Source organism: Chrysochloris asiatica, unplaced genomic scaffold, assembly GCF_000296735.1.
Source record: "Chrysochloris asiatica unplaced genomic scaffold, ChrAsi1.0 scaffold00030, whole genome shotgun sequence".
In the NCBI taxonomy this organism is placed as follows: Eukaryota; Metazoa; Chordata; class Mammalia; order Afrosoricida; family Chrysochloridae; genus Chrysochloris; species Chrysochloris asiatica.
In genome coordinates, this window is record NW_006408548.1 from 21995275 (window position 1) to 22010962 (window position 15688).

General features: G+C 37.8%; 2 pseudogenes; both read right to left on the reverse strand.

The window, feature by feature from the left end:
• LOC102831690 overlaps nt 1–766 on the reverse strand; it is a 69022-nt pseudogene extending 68256 nt beyond the window's left edge.
• A 4847-nt stretch (nt 767–5613) lies between these two features.
• Nucleotides 5614–6656, reverse strand: LOC102837035 (annotated as a pseudogene).
• Between the last annotated feature and the right edge of the window lie 9032 nt (nt 6657–15688).

The following is a 15688-nucleotide window of genomic DNA, read 5'->3' on the forward strand; positions in this document are numbered from 1 at the left end:
AAAATCTGTAGCCTAATATGAGTATGACTTTAATGTCCTCTCTTCAGCTTCTTGCCTTCAAAGCTGCCTGAGAGATTTCAAGGTGCCACTGTCGGCTGTTATGCTGTAACTCAGGATTTAATTTAATTCTCAGCCTGTTTTGTTTTTAAACTCTCTTTCCCTCTCTACACCCCTGTCCTGGCTTTTCCCGTGTTTTGAAAAGCAAAACAAAACAAAACAAAAAACAGTTCAGAGCCAGCTCTTGGGCTGAGAGTATCTGTGTGTATGCGTGGCAGAAGAACCCACCAGTGGTGAGGTTGGGGGGTGTCTACTCACTCAGGCACTTTCTCTAGTCACCAGAATGGAGGTGTGCAAACAGTAAGGGGTGGGAAGCAATGAACAGATACTGAAAAAAAAAAAGAAAAGAAAATCAGAACAAAGTAAACCCTACAAATTATATTGTCCTCCTTTGCTCCGAGGTTCCCGTGGCATTTTTCCGTGGTATGTCTGCTCCCCCTCTTGGTCTTGCCATTTGGTTTCGCCCAAGGAGTCAGCTCAGGGCTGGCAAGCACAGCAGATTCAAAAGGATGTGATTTCTTACTTTTGCGACAAGTTCCACTAGATATGAGCCTTTTAAACATTCCTGTCTCGGTGGTTCCAAGTTTTGGAGCTCTGCCCTGGATCTGTTTTCCCTGGTATTCTGCAGTATCACAACGGTGAACTTCATTGCACCTCCACTCATGTAACTTTTTGATAGACGTTTTTCCAATGTCAGATGCTTGATCATGGTGTCCTGCAAACTGCTCTTATTACAGTGTCTGAGAAATTTCTTTATGGTACCTCTCAATGGATAACAAGGGGACTCACAACACATAGTACACTCTCTCCAAAGAATCATGTGTACATCATTAAATATCTTTAGGCCTCTAACCTTTTTTATTGGTAGGAGGTATGTAGTCATTTGTGAGTCATAGGCCTGGTCCTTTGCTACTTCCTTTGGAATTCCAGCTAAGATAGACTGGCATCTCATGTTGAGAGGACTTTTCCCTGTTATTTAGCTACTAATTTGAGGTCTTAGATAAAATGATAAAATGGTTCCTATTTTAACACCCTATCACTGATGCTCATGTTTTTCTTCTGTATTTGTCCTTGCTCATTGAAAAAAAAAAGAAAAAAAGAAAGCTTTTTCTAATCTTTCTGAAAATTAGTTAAATTTGCTCTTCCATTTTTATCTTGAACTTCACCCTACTTATTTTTAATCCACAGCCCTGTCTTCTACCTCCACAACTATCTTGAAAACTATCTTGGAAAAAGCTACCAATGAACTCTTCATTGCTTAATCCAGTGGCCAGTTCTTAGTCACTCTGGAATTTGATAGTGTGAATCTCTCCTGTCTATTACAATGTCTACCCTCCTGAATACTCTGACATGATTCTCTCATCTTTACTTTCTCCATCTCCTTCTGAATAGTTCCTCTTCTAGCCTTTGTTAGATGTGTGTCGTGGTTTTTAGGGTTTTTTCCTTGGCCCATTTTCCCCTTAATTTTACAGTTCAACCCATTATTAAAATGGTTCTCTAATGGTGCTGTACGATAAGCAACAGATTGCAAACCACAAGGGTGGTGGTTCAAACCCACCAGCTTCTCTTCAGAAATCTATACAGGGTTGCTATGAGGCAGAACCAACTTGATGGCACATAACAACAATCATTGCCAAATATAAGGATCCACACCAGTTCACGTTCCTGAACTTTTCACCAGACAAATTCCAGATACTTATCTAACTACTTAATGAACATTTCTGAAACTACACAGTTTGAACTATTATACTTGTTATAAGAATTCTGCAATCTAGACAATTGAAGAATTATCTTGCATTGAAACAATTTAGGAGATTATCTTTTAAAAGAGAGGAAGAGCAATTATTGAGTTTGAATAAGAGGGGAAAAAATGGAAATAGTGTCTTAATCATTTTAATCACTTTATTTTGAAAGTAATTGCATTCATTGTGATATGAGAGGTTTTTTTCAGTAAATACTTGAGTTATGTTACAATTTATTAATCTACTTTCAGTTGAAATGTGTCACCCATTTGAAAACCTTCTGTTAAAACAAAAATAAGCAACTTTTGAAAGTATTTCATGAATTTTCTAGTCATGGTTTTCTTTCTTTTTAAAATTTTTTGGGTTCAAATTCTACTAATATAGGAAAGGATGTGGGGAATCTTTGAGGGATGTTATATATTATTTTATTTAGGAGTAATCAGAGCCTAGATTAGGTCTTAACCACTTAGTTAGCTGATTTTACATTTACAATTTCTCTACTCCCAATACAAATACAATTTTCCTGTTCCCAATACTCATATTATCCACCGTATTTTTTTAAAATCACATTGCTTTCCCACGTATAAACTTCTGGGAAAGCAATATGTATATTATTTGGTTTGTTTGTTTGTTTTCACAATGCACAATACCTGCTATAATAATTATAAAAATTTTCCCTTAAAACTTGTATTTTTTAATTTATTTTTATAACATTCTTTAGTTTATTTGACTTAGAAAAATTCTGGATTTTAACTGATTTTGTTGTTTCTTGCTTTGGCAAATTCTCCTTCCACAAAGATTCTTTGTTCATATCATAAATTTTTTATTTATTATTTTTTTTTTAGTAAACAGTGCCATTAAGCATCACAGTTATGTTTTTCTACAATAATTGCTGAAATGCTAGAATCAATTTTTCAGTATTAGAGAACTTAAAGGCACCCTCAGAACAAACTGTAATACTTAAGACTAATTCACACAAATCAAATCACATTCCATTTCACAAACTACAGATGCCCAAGGTGAAGTCCTGTCTTCATAAAACTTTCTTAAAGTAAAATTTTATATAAGCCCCTGTAGATTAAGGGCTATTTCTTTTCTTTGGTGTCTAGCATAATGTGGGAAATTGAAGTATTCATAAAAAAAAAGGATCAATAAATGCTCCTTTCAGAGAGACATCCTTGGAGTGGTGAGGGAAAAAAATAGTACTTGCCAAGTCTCCTGAAACAGCCTGGCACTGAATGAGGTGACAGACGTTCTAGCCAGGTGGCCCACATATATGACTGAAAGAATGTGATAGAAGAATACCCATAGGGACACTATGGATCCAATTGCTACCACAGCTAAAGATTTAAGTTAATAACATTAGGTAGAAACAACTATTAAGAAACAAACAATCCATTGTTAGATTTGCTTATACAGGGCCAATGCTAATCATGTATTTGAACTTATTAGTTTATTATGTTCTTTGCGAAATGTCAACCGGAGGGAATTCCATAAATAGCCTTGTATGTCAGCTGTCCATGCCTACATTGTTTGTATGTAGGTCCACTCCAATTTAATATAGACAAGGGAACATTCCCAGAACTGACAATGTTGAGCCTATGCAAGTGTCATAGTTGAAAAAATATCAGTACTGTTTCTTTGATCTAGGCCACCATGCCATGTTCATCTGAGATTCTGTTCCTTTTCAAAGAACACAGGGCTAGGGCCAATCAAGGATATAAATGAAGGGGCATGCCAGAGTCAGGGTGAGGGTACACAAAATACAAACAGAGCTCAAATATAAAACAGAGCTGAATTTTGAACAACAACAACAATAAAAAAAATGAAAGAAAATTCTTCCTCATCATCCATACTCCACTCTGATCACACCCGACCTAGCTTCAAAGTTCACAATTATTGTGAAATAAATTCAGCCCAAAACTCACGTATATCACAGGAGGGAAGAGCTCCTTCCATTCTAAGCCCTAACTGCATTAGGAAGTTTAAAAGAAGAGACAAAATAAGTAGATGACTGTAAGATAGGCAGAATTGGAGGTGGGCCAGGGTCAGTGTATACTAGCAAATGTTTAACAACTGCTTTAACAGGGGGCGAAAAAAGGGAGGGATGTGCATAAGTTTGTTATACGTTTCACTGTTCCAAACAATGTGCTTTTGTTGCTAGGTGTCATTGAATTGGTTCCAATTCATAGCAACCCTGTGTAGGTTTTCCAAGAAGTGGCTAGTGACTATGAACAGCTGATCCCATGATTCAAACAGACGGTGCAGTCTAGTACTTAGCACCCGAATTAAAAAACATATAATATAAAATACTTTTCATTGTAAATTTGTTATAGCCAATTGATTCTCACAATTGATTCTTCCTTTTTAAATAACAAATGAATAAACAACCATTTGTACCCATAGCTAACCTATGGTTACAATTCAACCATATTTGATAACTACAGCTAGCTATATGTTATTTGGATGAAACCATATTAAATAAAACTCTTATTAATAGTTTTACTAAATGAATAATTTAACAATCAAGAGTTGTTCTCTTTGCAAAATGGTAGTAACTAATCAGATATGCCTTATTCTCTCTCTTCCTTACCTCTCTGTCAAACATCTGCATTAAGACTATGTGTCTTATCTTCCACATAAGCTCTAAAAGTTTGAGCATCTCTATTAAAATTCACTGATGATACCATAACTTTTTGCACAAATTGATTCCCTTTGAAAGACAATGGATTGGATTTAGAAGTTATGATTTCTTTACTGAGGTTAGTTAAATGTATGAGATGGATTGTTGTCATTTAGTTTCATCAAGTTGGTTCCAACCCATAGCGATCCTGCATAGGGTTTCTAAAGAGTGGCTGATTGGTTTGAATCACCAACTTTGTGGTTAGCAATCAGTGCTTATCCTAACGTGCCACACACCTGGACTTGCATGATTCAATATGACCCTAATTGTTCTATATGTGGTTCAGCTTACATTAGTACTGAAAGAAACTAAAAAATGGTGATGGAAATGTATTTCCTTAGTAAACAAACCTGCTGTGGTTAGGATAAGCACTGGACTGCTAAATAAATGCAAGGCTATGGGTTCAAACCCACCAGCCACTCCTCAGAAGCCCTATAAAGGTTTGCTATGAGTCAGAACCAACAAGTAATCACATTTTTCCACATATATAAGTTTTAGTCTTGTGTATGTAACAATTTGGTGAAATATAGTAAAAATTAAATGACCTTCATTTTGTAGTCAATGTGCTTTATTTTGCTGCACAGAAAACATAACCAAAACTCATTCCTCATAATTTCTAGTTAATTTATTTAAACCTGAGCCATGCCAAGCTTCAGGAAAGTCTACCAAATTGTATATGTTTATTCATGTAATGAAATTGCATGACAGAGGATGAATATTAGATACATATAATCATAAAATTTTATATCAGAATTTATATTGTAAGATCTTTAGTGATCACATAAAACCTCCTTATTCTACAGACGTAGAATGAGGTGGTAAGACACTTTTTTTTTTGTTAGAAAACACATTTTAAGGTAGGGGAAGGAGGAGTTTTTGTTGTTATTTTTTAGTATATACTGTGTCCCAGGTTTCTTTATTTAAGAGCAAAGTGATGAGTAATGTGGGGATTAAAATAAAACACATCATTGAAATTCATCTTCCTTCCAACGAGTTAACCTCAAAATCTCCTGCCACCACCCTCTATGGATTAAGAATTTAACCCCAGAAACCCTGATACAAACCTCAGGGTCCTGTTTCCCCAGCTTTTCCACTTTCCTCTGTCACCTGTTTCTGGAAATGGCAGGCATTTCAGTTTGAATGCATGGGAGAGCCCAGAAAGGTGACCTGGACAAAGGGGAAGTTTTCTCCCTCAGGGAAAGGGACTGAAAAGTACAGAGTAATAAAGTGAGGGCCTCCACAGCCTGAGGTACCAAAATGGGGTCATAGTGTCAGAGGAAAAGACACTAGTTTCCTTGGGAAAGGAGATCCAGCAGCCTCAAAATTCTCTCCTTGGGAGTAATTTTCTGCTGGATCGTTCACCCTTCTGAAGTCAATAATAGAACCACATTCTGACCTCATCTTTCTCGAGTCTGAGATGCTGGGTGATGTGGCCGATCTGCGGCAGTGGGGGCTCGGGGAATTGCAGGCACCAGATCTGTTTCCTGGGTTCTCAATGTTCATCCGTGTTCTCTTTCATACCTGTTGGAGGAGGTTCTCCGTTTTGCTTATCTCCTGGAGATTTTCCTTATTGGCCGCCTTCTCTATGCATTTCTGTAGCAGGGGCCTCAGCTTACACATACTTTTAAAACTGAGCTGCAGAGACTCAGAAGGGTTGTTTGGGTGAACACCTTCCCAAGAACCCCACATCCGCCTGGGTATACCCAAGGGTATCCTCTTTTGTTTTAACACCTTCGCAGATTGTTCGAGGTCTTTCTGTGGAGTTTTATGTCCTCCTCCTCGCAGTACTCATCCATCTTCTCTTTGTCCAGATTCATTACACCAGGTGGGACACCACGGGGCTTGGGGGTGGCCCCCTCAGAGTTTATCTCAACTCCAGCCCCCACCTCACCCTCAGATTGAGAAGCCTTAGTGCAACAGCCCCACACCATCCATAGGTCCACAGTACGCCATGACTCCACAGAATTCGCACTGTTGGAGACACGAGGGAATGCCCCACATCTCACCACCTGTTCCAACCCGTGGCCCAATTTGTAGACCTCCGGCAGCACCTTGGAAGCTCAGCCAGGTCCCAGGATCTGCCCAGTCTGGCTCTGGCCCGACCCTTCAGGCCTTTTGCCGCCACTACCTAGTAGGGGTGAGAAGGCAAAGTCAGAAGCCAAGTGTCTTGCCATGGGAAAAGAATGCACCTCCAGGAGTCTGTTGTTTAAGGATGAAGACGTTATTTTAAAACCCATGTTTCTAAATTTAATGTCAATTTCAATTTTCACCATTAACTAATTCTTGTAGAGCTAATGATTTTATATTAAACAAACAGTTTTAAAAAATGAGAATCAAGCTACTAAGGTATTTTCATAAATCTAGACAAAAGAGAGAATAATTTTAGCTACACATAAACTAACCCACAGATGATAATGGGTATTTTCTTATAAAATATCTTCAATATGATAGGAGATTAAGCATAAATCTATCATCTCTAAATAACCATCATTAATGTTTTTTAAAATAATCTTTTAATGAGAATTTTGTTATATAGTGAGAAGTGTTCAATCAGAAACCACTCTCCAGAATGAATATTTTAAATGTGAGCACTATTAGGGTGATCTTCTTAATCACGCTTAACTCGCATTTGTTTTGAGAACAAAGTGGTGAAATTGCAAATTTCCAAGTTTTAAATGAAAAATTATATCGTTGGTTAAGAAAAACCTAATATGCAACTATGCATGTTCTAGGTTTAATTAAAACTGAAAGCAGAATCTTAACTGGGTTATATGATATAGCAACCATCCATCCGTCAGTTTCTTGTTCTCTGGTGGAGGGTGTGTGTGTGGTTCTAATGCTGGAAGCTATGCCACAGGTATTTCAAATACCAGAAAGTTTGCCTATGGTGGAAAGGTTTCAGGAGAGCTTCCAGAATAATTTGGATTAGGAAGAAAGATCTGGTGATCTCCTTCTCAAAATTAGCCAATGAATATTCTATAAACTATAACCAGAATGTTGTTCATTATAGCACTAAAAGCTCTGTATCCCTTAGGTTAGAAGACACTCACATCAGAGCAGTACTTCATTCGGTTATAAATGTGCTTGATAGTAATTAGCAATAGCATATTATAAATCAGTGGTTCTGAAGCTTTAATATTTGAGAGCCAGGATATCTTCTTAAAATGTAAATCCTAATTGACAAGTTCTGGGGTGGACACGTTTTTCTATATTTTTAAAATGCTGGCAGGTGAGTCTTGCTGTTTGATTCACTTTATACATCTGGGACTTCTAAAAAAGACCAGGAAAGGGGCTATAATGTTATTTGAAGTAATTTGAGTGGCTTGATTTGCATACTGATTCGTGTACCCATAGTAATTTTTACATTATCAAAAATTGTTTGATCTATTAGCTTTATTGCTGCTATGTGGAGCCAAGAGCTAATTACTTGAACTGACTTAGAAGTTCAAGAGTATGTGGAAAAAGGATTTGCTCTTCCATTTGCACAGTTTTAATTTGGAAGGTGAAAACACTTAAGAAAAGAAGAATTTCTCTTTCCCTCTCTTTGTTGTATGATTTAAGGACTAATATCATGAAGTCAACTGAGGTCTTATATATTTTTATGTCCTCTGATGCTGAACTGTGTAAGTAACTCTTCAAACAAGGACCCTCTGGTCCCTTTTAAATGCAGCATCCAGTGGCTCAGAGGCAGCTATTTTTACGACACTAATCCTAAATCGTGTGACTATTTTTTAATTGAAGTGCTGCTGTATGTTACAGCAGCTGTGAGAGAAGTGTTGTATTTAGCGAGTGTGTGAAGGACTTGATACTTGAGGTAATAAAGCCATCTTAATAGCTACCTGCCTTTGAAGAAAGGTTAGTTTATAGAAGTAAAACTAATACACAAAACCCTCCACCATTGCACAGTTACAGTTGTGCTACTCATGTTAAGTTTTTGATGAACAATGCTTTTAATGCTAAACAACTGTATTAAAAATAAAGACAAGAAACATTTGTAAAATGAGTGGACAGCCAACATTCCAATCCCAGAGAGGGCTCTTATCAGATCCTGCATGCCCTCTCCTATGTCGACATTCTGTCACTTCAGTAACGCTACATTTTGGCAGAGATAATTTATAAAAACAAACACTTTGAAGTCAAGGGGACTAAGCAATTTGTGTTAAAAGAACATGACAAATACTACAGAATAATCTTCCTGTTCATGATTTTTTGAACCAATAGGAGGTAAACTATCATTTGATTTCTTGTCAATGTCAATTCATGACAAGCAAAGTGTTGCCATCTTGGCATGCTTTACAAATTTAAGAGGCATTTCAGTGATGAAAAATAAAAAGGACACCTCTCTTTTACTGGAAATGTATTGCAAGAGAACTACTCTTGGCAGCAAGTCATAGCCCCCTGACCTACTCCTATACACGTTCTTTATATAAAATGAGTCCTGGTGTGGAACTGTAGGATAAGTGCTGAACTGATCACCATACAGTTGGTAGTTCAAACCCACCAAATGCTGCTTGGAAACCCTATGAAGGGGTAGCATAGTGGTTGCGAGTTGGGCTGTTAACCTCAAGATCAGAAGTTCAAAACTACCAGCCATTCCACAGGAGAAAGATGAGGCTTTCTGCTCCCATAAAGATTTATAGCCTTGGAAACCCTATGTAGAGTCGTTATGAGTAGGAACCAATTCCACAGTGCATAACCACCATGAGTTGAAACCAACTTCATGAAACTTAACAATAAAAACTACTTGCACAAAAATGCCTTTAGGATATGTATGGTAGTGGTGGTGGTTATGTGCTGTGTGGTGTTGGCTCTGACTCCTAGGCGCCCTGCATAGGGTTTCCAAAACTGTAAATCTTAATGGAAGCGGAAAGCGTCATCTTTCTCCCATGGACCAGCTGGTAGTTTTGAACTGCTGACATTGAGGTTAGCAGTCTGACTCGTAACCATTATGTTACTAGAGCTCCTTTTAGAGTATGCATAAGCCTGTTTAAAAGCAGTATTATAAGAGATCCCCATACAAATGCAGAAAACTATTTCAAGTGAGTTTGTGAAATACCTACTCTGTCTTACAGTTGTAGTTGAACTTGCTCTTCTTGAGAAATAAGTGCTATATAACAGATTGGTGTGTTGTGACTACATGTTGAAATCTAAATAGAAACCAGAGCACACCCATGACCTTGAAATTCCACTTCTTGGTGTCTGAATCATTTGTTGAAATGAAGATATTTAAATATGTTTCTTTGCAGTGTTGTTTGTAATAATGTAAATATGAAAATCAGTTATTTCTCCATCTCTGTAATGGAATATATATATAGAGAGAGAGCAGTTAAAAAGTAAGATTAATGTTATTTAACAGCATGGACTGAACTCCAAAATTTATTAGTGAGAGTTAAAAGCAAAGTATAAAAGTTTATACATTATAATACACTTTAATGTAAACATACTCAAAGCAATACCAACGTTTTCCATTTTATACTTGCTATAAGATTTTCATACTGATGATAGATACATGAAATTGATATAAGAAGATCTTGTTCAAATAGCATCTGGGTCACATGTAAATGGAGCAGTGAGGCAATATTTCATCGTAATTAAGATTTAGAGTATGGGACCAGTCTGCTTTCCTTGAGATCCCTACTACTCTCTTTACTAGATTTAACTCATTGAACAACGTACTTACAATGTCTTCTTTCCTTAGATTTTTCATCTGTCAAATATTAAGAAGAATGCCTTCTTTAGAAAGTTGCTTAAATGATTGCATCAGCTGTTGTTGTTAAATGTTATAGAGCTGATTCCAACTCATACCACCCTGAATATGGTGACTTTGAAAGGTCAACCTTTTGGCACAAAGCAACCTTACGATCGAGTGCTTACCTTACAGCACCACATGTCCTGAACATAGGATAACATAAATTCTAAGATGCCCCATTGTAATACAGCATTGATTTCAGAGATGTCAAAATGGGAAATATGGAGCATCTTTTAAAGAAAGAATTCATGGAAAGCTCTTAGAGTGCTTAAGAAATGTTGGCATTCTGGCATAGTGCTGTAGGATAAGCACTGGACTGCTAATCCCAAGGTCCTTAGAAACCCTATACAGGGTCACTGTGAATTGGAATTGACTCGATAGCACTTAACAACTGTCGGGGACCTGCCTCGACATAGGGGTTCGGTTCACGAGGAGGAGATACCTGACGGCAGTTGATATAGCAAAAGAATACACAGAAGGAGACAAAGAGAGAGACAAAGAGACACTCCGAAACCAGAGTGAATGCTGGGCTGGCATCAGGCAGATCCTGCATTGCAAACATCTCAGCCACGAAGGCCGTAATATCCTGCATAGTGAACATTTTAGCTAAACAGGCAGTATGGTTGCAAGGCTGGACTATGCCCCCTGCATGCTGTAATGCATGCCTTGCCAGTCGTAATGCACCTGGATTCCTTCTGCGCCTTCCTTTTATTTAGGGGAGGAGCTTCACACCAAGCTGGGAGGGACTTAAGCAAGGTAGAGCTAACATCAGTACTTTTCCAGACATTCAGGTAACTTTACATCGTACTTCGCTGGTTCGAATCCCAGGCCAGCAACTTGGATTCTCAGGCCCAATTAACATATCTATAGCCCCTGAGCTCACGTGGGGGAAGGTGAGAGGTAAGCACAAAAGCTTGGGCGGAGTCCCGCTGTTTGGCTTCCTGAGCCAGGTCTGCAGGAGGACTCGAGACGCCCAGGTGAATGGGCTGCACCTGGAAAAGGATTAGGGAGGATGGGTTTTTTGTCTATAGAACAAAGAACCGAGAAGTAGCTAAGATATTTTTAGTTAATCCTTTGGAGAAAGGCTTAACCTTGCAACCTTTAGTCTCGGCTTTAGGAAAATATCACATTTATCTGTGGATTATCAAGAGCTCCATGTATTAAATTAATACATGTAACTGAATATTAAGATGAAAAACAATTTGCTATTGACTGCCAAGTGGCTAGATCTGTTACACTCGGGCCTATAGGGCCTCGAACCTCTGACCAGTCTTACATGGTCCGCAACAAACAACAACCACAACCATCTTATATTAAGAAGCCCTGGTTGCATAGTTGGTGATGAGGTGGGCTGCTAACCACACAGTTAGCAGTTCGAATGTACCAGCCACCCAGTGGGAGAAAGATGCTGATTTCTGTTCCTACAAATAATTACAGCCTCAAAAACCCTATGCAGGATCACTGTGAGTTGCTATGAGTCAGAACCGATTCCACAGCACATCACAACCACGATCACAACCATGATGATTTGGAACTGACTTGATGGTACACAACCACCTCCACCAATTATATTCTGAAATCTTTATTGTATTGATATGGTAAAATTAATAAATTTTCAATGCATACAATAAAGAAAAGGGGAGTAACAGACTTTATTGAGTTTGTTGCTTTGATAATATACTTATTTTTTAAAAAGTCATGAAAGCGACTGTAACTGTCCCCATTAGAACTGTATAAGCAGTCACACCGGTTACTCAGCTCTCAAAATCCGCCAGCATGGGTAGAGTTAACTTTCTTAGGTACATCCATTGCAAATCCCAATTCCAACAGTATCTGACACAGCAGCTCATGCATTCCACTGCTGGCCCCTTAAGAAAATTAGCTTTATTAACTAAGTACTAAAAATAGTTTATAATCCAGAGCAAACAAGAACTGTTAAACAGCACAGCTGTGTTTTCTCTGAACCATTCTGGAGACTCTCCAGAATCAATTATCACTAGTAGTCTATTGTGCCTTATATTTATAGGGAAAGGTCAGCTTAAATTAATTAACTTTAAATAACTACCAAAGTCTGTGTGACACTGCTGTCATCCTTCTAATCTAACACGTTTCTGAGATTGTGCGTGCTTACCTAGAATCACAGACCCAATGAATAGGTCACATATTGAGGGCATCTGCTCTTCAATTGATTTCCTAAGTGGATCAAAATCCAGGCTACTCTGCCTTTGAAGCTTCTTGGCGGCAGTCTGCAATAGGTATTTGGTTAAGGTGTTGGGCTGAATCTTAGCTTCATAAGAAGTGAAAACAGAATAGTTAGTTAATAAAATGTCTATTCCTATGCAAACAGAATGTGGCATTGTGGGTTAATGCACTGGACTGCAAAGTCAGCTTGAACTGCAAGGTTGGTGGTTCAAATTCACCAGCTATTACCCTACAGCACCACATGTCCTAAACATAGGATAACATAAATTCTAAGATGCACCATTATAATATAGCATTGATTTCAGAGATATCAAAATGGGAAATATGGAGCATCTTTTAAAGGAAGAATACATGTAAAGCTCTTAGAGTGCTTAAGAAATGTTGGCATTCTGGCATATTCCTTGGGAACCCTATAAAGGATCGCTATGGGTTGGAACTGACTCAACTGCGCTTAACAACAACAACAACATGCAAACAGGAAGAGTGTCCAGAATGACCTTGCTTGGTGAATCTCAGCATTGTGGTGTTCCACATGATGAAGTCTACCTTCTTACTGTCCTAATCACTTTGTTTACTGTTGTTTCATGCCATCCAGTTGGTTTTGACTTGTAGTGTCCCTAATTGGGTTTCCTAAGAGTGAATAGTGGATTTGAACCGCCTAGCTGACCTTGTGGTCCAGTGCTTATTCTAAAGCACGACACCAGGACTCTGTCCAGACAACTTAAAGCAGCAGAACAAACCTGATCCCATGGTACTTAAAACCCACCAGGAGTCCACAGTCATTACTGTTTTACTGAAAATGCAAAAGGATCGTAGAAATTAAACTGAGCTTTAATTGTGCTAACAGTTGCTCTTAATCCTTCCTTGGAGTGTGGAAAAGGTGGAAAGAAATGCCTCTCTGGTTAATGGGCAAAGACATAATGTAAACAATGATTCTTTAGAAGATTAGTGATCCTAGAGAAAGCAATTAGAGGAAGAAAGAACATTTAGACATAAGCTAATGCTTAGTAGCTTGCAGCAGGATGAAGCTGTGCAGAATTTTATTTTTATGTTAGGTAGAATGCTTTCAAACCGTTTGTACTGCAAATCAGGAAAATTGAGTTTCCAGTGACTCAAAATGATACCCCAATGTGACATGCAATATGAGAAAACCTAACCAAGTATCCATATTAGTTTTTACCTATCAAATAAATGTAGAAAAGTTATTCTGTTCTTCTTGTACACCCAGCACAGAACACAATGCCAGGCACATAGTGGGTGCCGAATAAATGCTAGTTGAATGAGTGCTAAGTGAATGGGCAAGAAAAGGATCTACGTTACAGTGTAATGGTTAACAGAGTGAATAAAAATAAATTTTACTCTTTCTTGAAGACAAATAATTAGTACCAATAGGGAAAAATTGTTTAGGCAGCCAATCTCTCTTTAGTGATATAAGGTAAATTATTTTGACTACCTTGCCATGGCCCTTCACTATGGGGCCAATCAGTATGAGGTTCTTCCACTGTTATTGCTATTAGATGTCATGGAGTCGGTTCCTACTCATAGTCACCCTTGTACAACGGAACAAAATATTGCCTGGTCCTACACCATCCTCATAATTGTTGTTACGTTTGAGCCCATTAACACTGTCTCTGTGTAAATCCACATTCTTGGGGTCTTCCGAATTTTTGCTGACCTTTCACTTTACCAACCATGATGTCCTTCCTCAGGAACTCGTCCCTCCTATTAACACATGTGAAGTGTGAGAGGCAGAATGTCACCTTCTTGGCTTCTAGCAAAGGGTATACTTCTTTGTTTTTGTTTTGTTTTGTTGCTTTCTTTTTTTTTTTTTTTAACTTTTTTATTGTGAATTGAGTGAAGGTTTACAAAATTGATCATCAATTTTACATTGAACTTATTATATTCTTTGCTCCATTACATGTTTGCAGTCTCCTCCATGTACCAATACTTAGCGGCATTTACTTCTATTCACTTAATTATTACATTCCTTCCTGTGTCTCCTGCTACCTTCATCTTTCCTCTGCTATCCTCCCTCTTGCTGTATATTGTCTGCCTTGTCACCTATATCAGCATGTGTCTGCCCTCAGTCTTGTGAACAATTTTCCCATTCCCCACACTTTTCAAACCCCCTATAACCATATGGATTCTTTTTTTGAACAATTATATAATTCACAGTTTCGAAGTAACAGTGGTACACATCATCCCACCTTCCATCCAAAATCCTTCACTGGGATCGAGTCCCTATCTTAAGGCATGAAGTTTTGAATATGATTCCATAATTCTTCTTTTGCTTGGATATCAGGACTCACCCAGGTTATAACTTACCTGAGGCTATGACTTTTAAATCTGTACAAGAGCAGAAAGCCTCATCTTTCTTTTGCTGAGAAGCTTGTATGCTGGCTTTCATACCTTTATTATAGAAGGGTCCATGCAATGTGTCTGCCCAGTCTGCCATCTTGTTGGAATTCCTGGGTGTATTTCTTCCAAGACAACTTTGGTTGTTCATCTGGTACTTTGTGTAATTTTTTTACATTCTTTTCCAATACCATAATTCTAATATATAAATTTTTGTATACTCTTTCTTATTCACTGTCCACCTTTCACATACATATGAGATAATTGAAAATACCATGGCTTGGATCAGGTGCACTTTACTCCTCAAATTGATACCTTTGCTCTTGTACACTTCAAGGAGGTCTTGTGCAGCAGATTTGCCTAATGCATTACATCATTTGAATTCTTGACTGCTGCTTCCATGAATGTTGATTGTGGATCCAAGCAAAATGAAATGATAGACAACTTGAATTTTTTCTTTCTTTATCATCATGATGTTATTGATTTGTCCAGTTGTGAGGAATTTTGTTTTCTTTACAAATAGGTTTGCTATGTATTGAAGGCTACCGTCCTTGATTTTCATAAGTAAATATTTTAAGTCCTCTTCACTTTTAGCAATCAAGGTTATATATTATCTGCATATCACAGGTTGTAAATGAGTGTTCCTTCAATCCAGATGCCACATTCTTCTTTATATAATCCAGTTTCTTAGATTATTTGCTCAGCATACTGATTCAGTAAGTATGGTGAAAGGATATAACCATGGCACACACTTTCTCTGCTTTTAAATAATTCAGTATCTCCTTGTTCTAGTCTAACAATTGCTTCTTGTTCTTTGCACAGGTTTCTCATTAGTACAATCAAGTGTTCTAGAATGTCCATTCTTTGCAATGTTATCCATAGTTTGTCATGACACGTAGT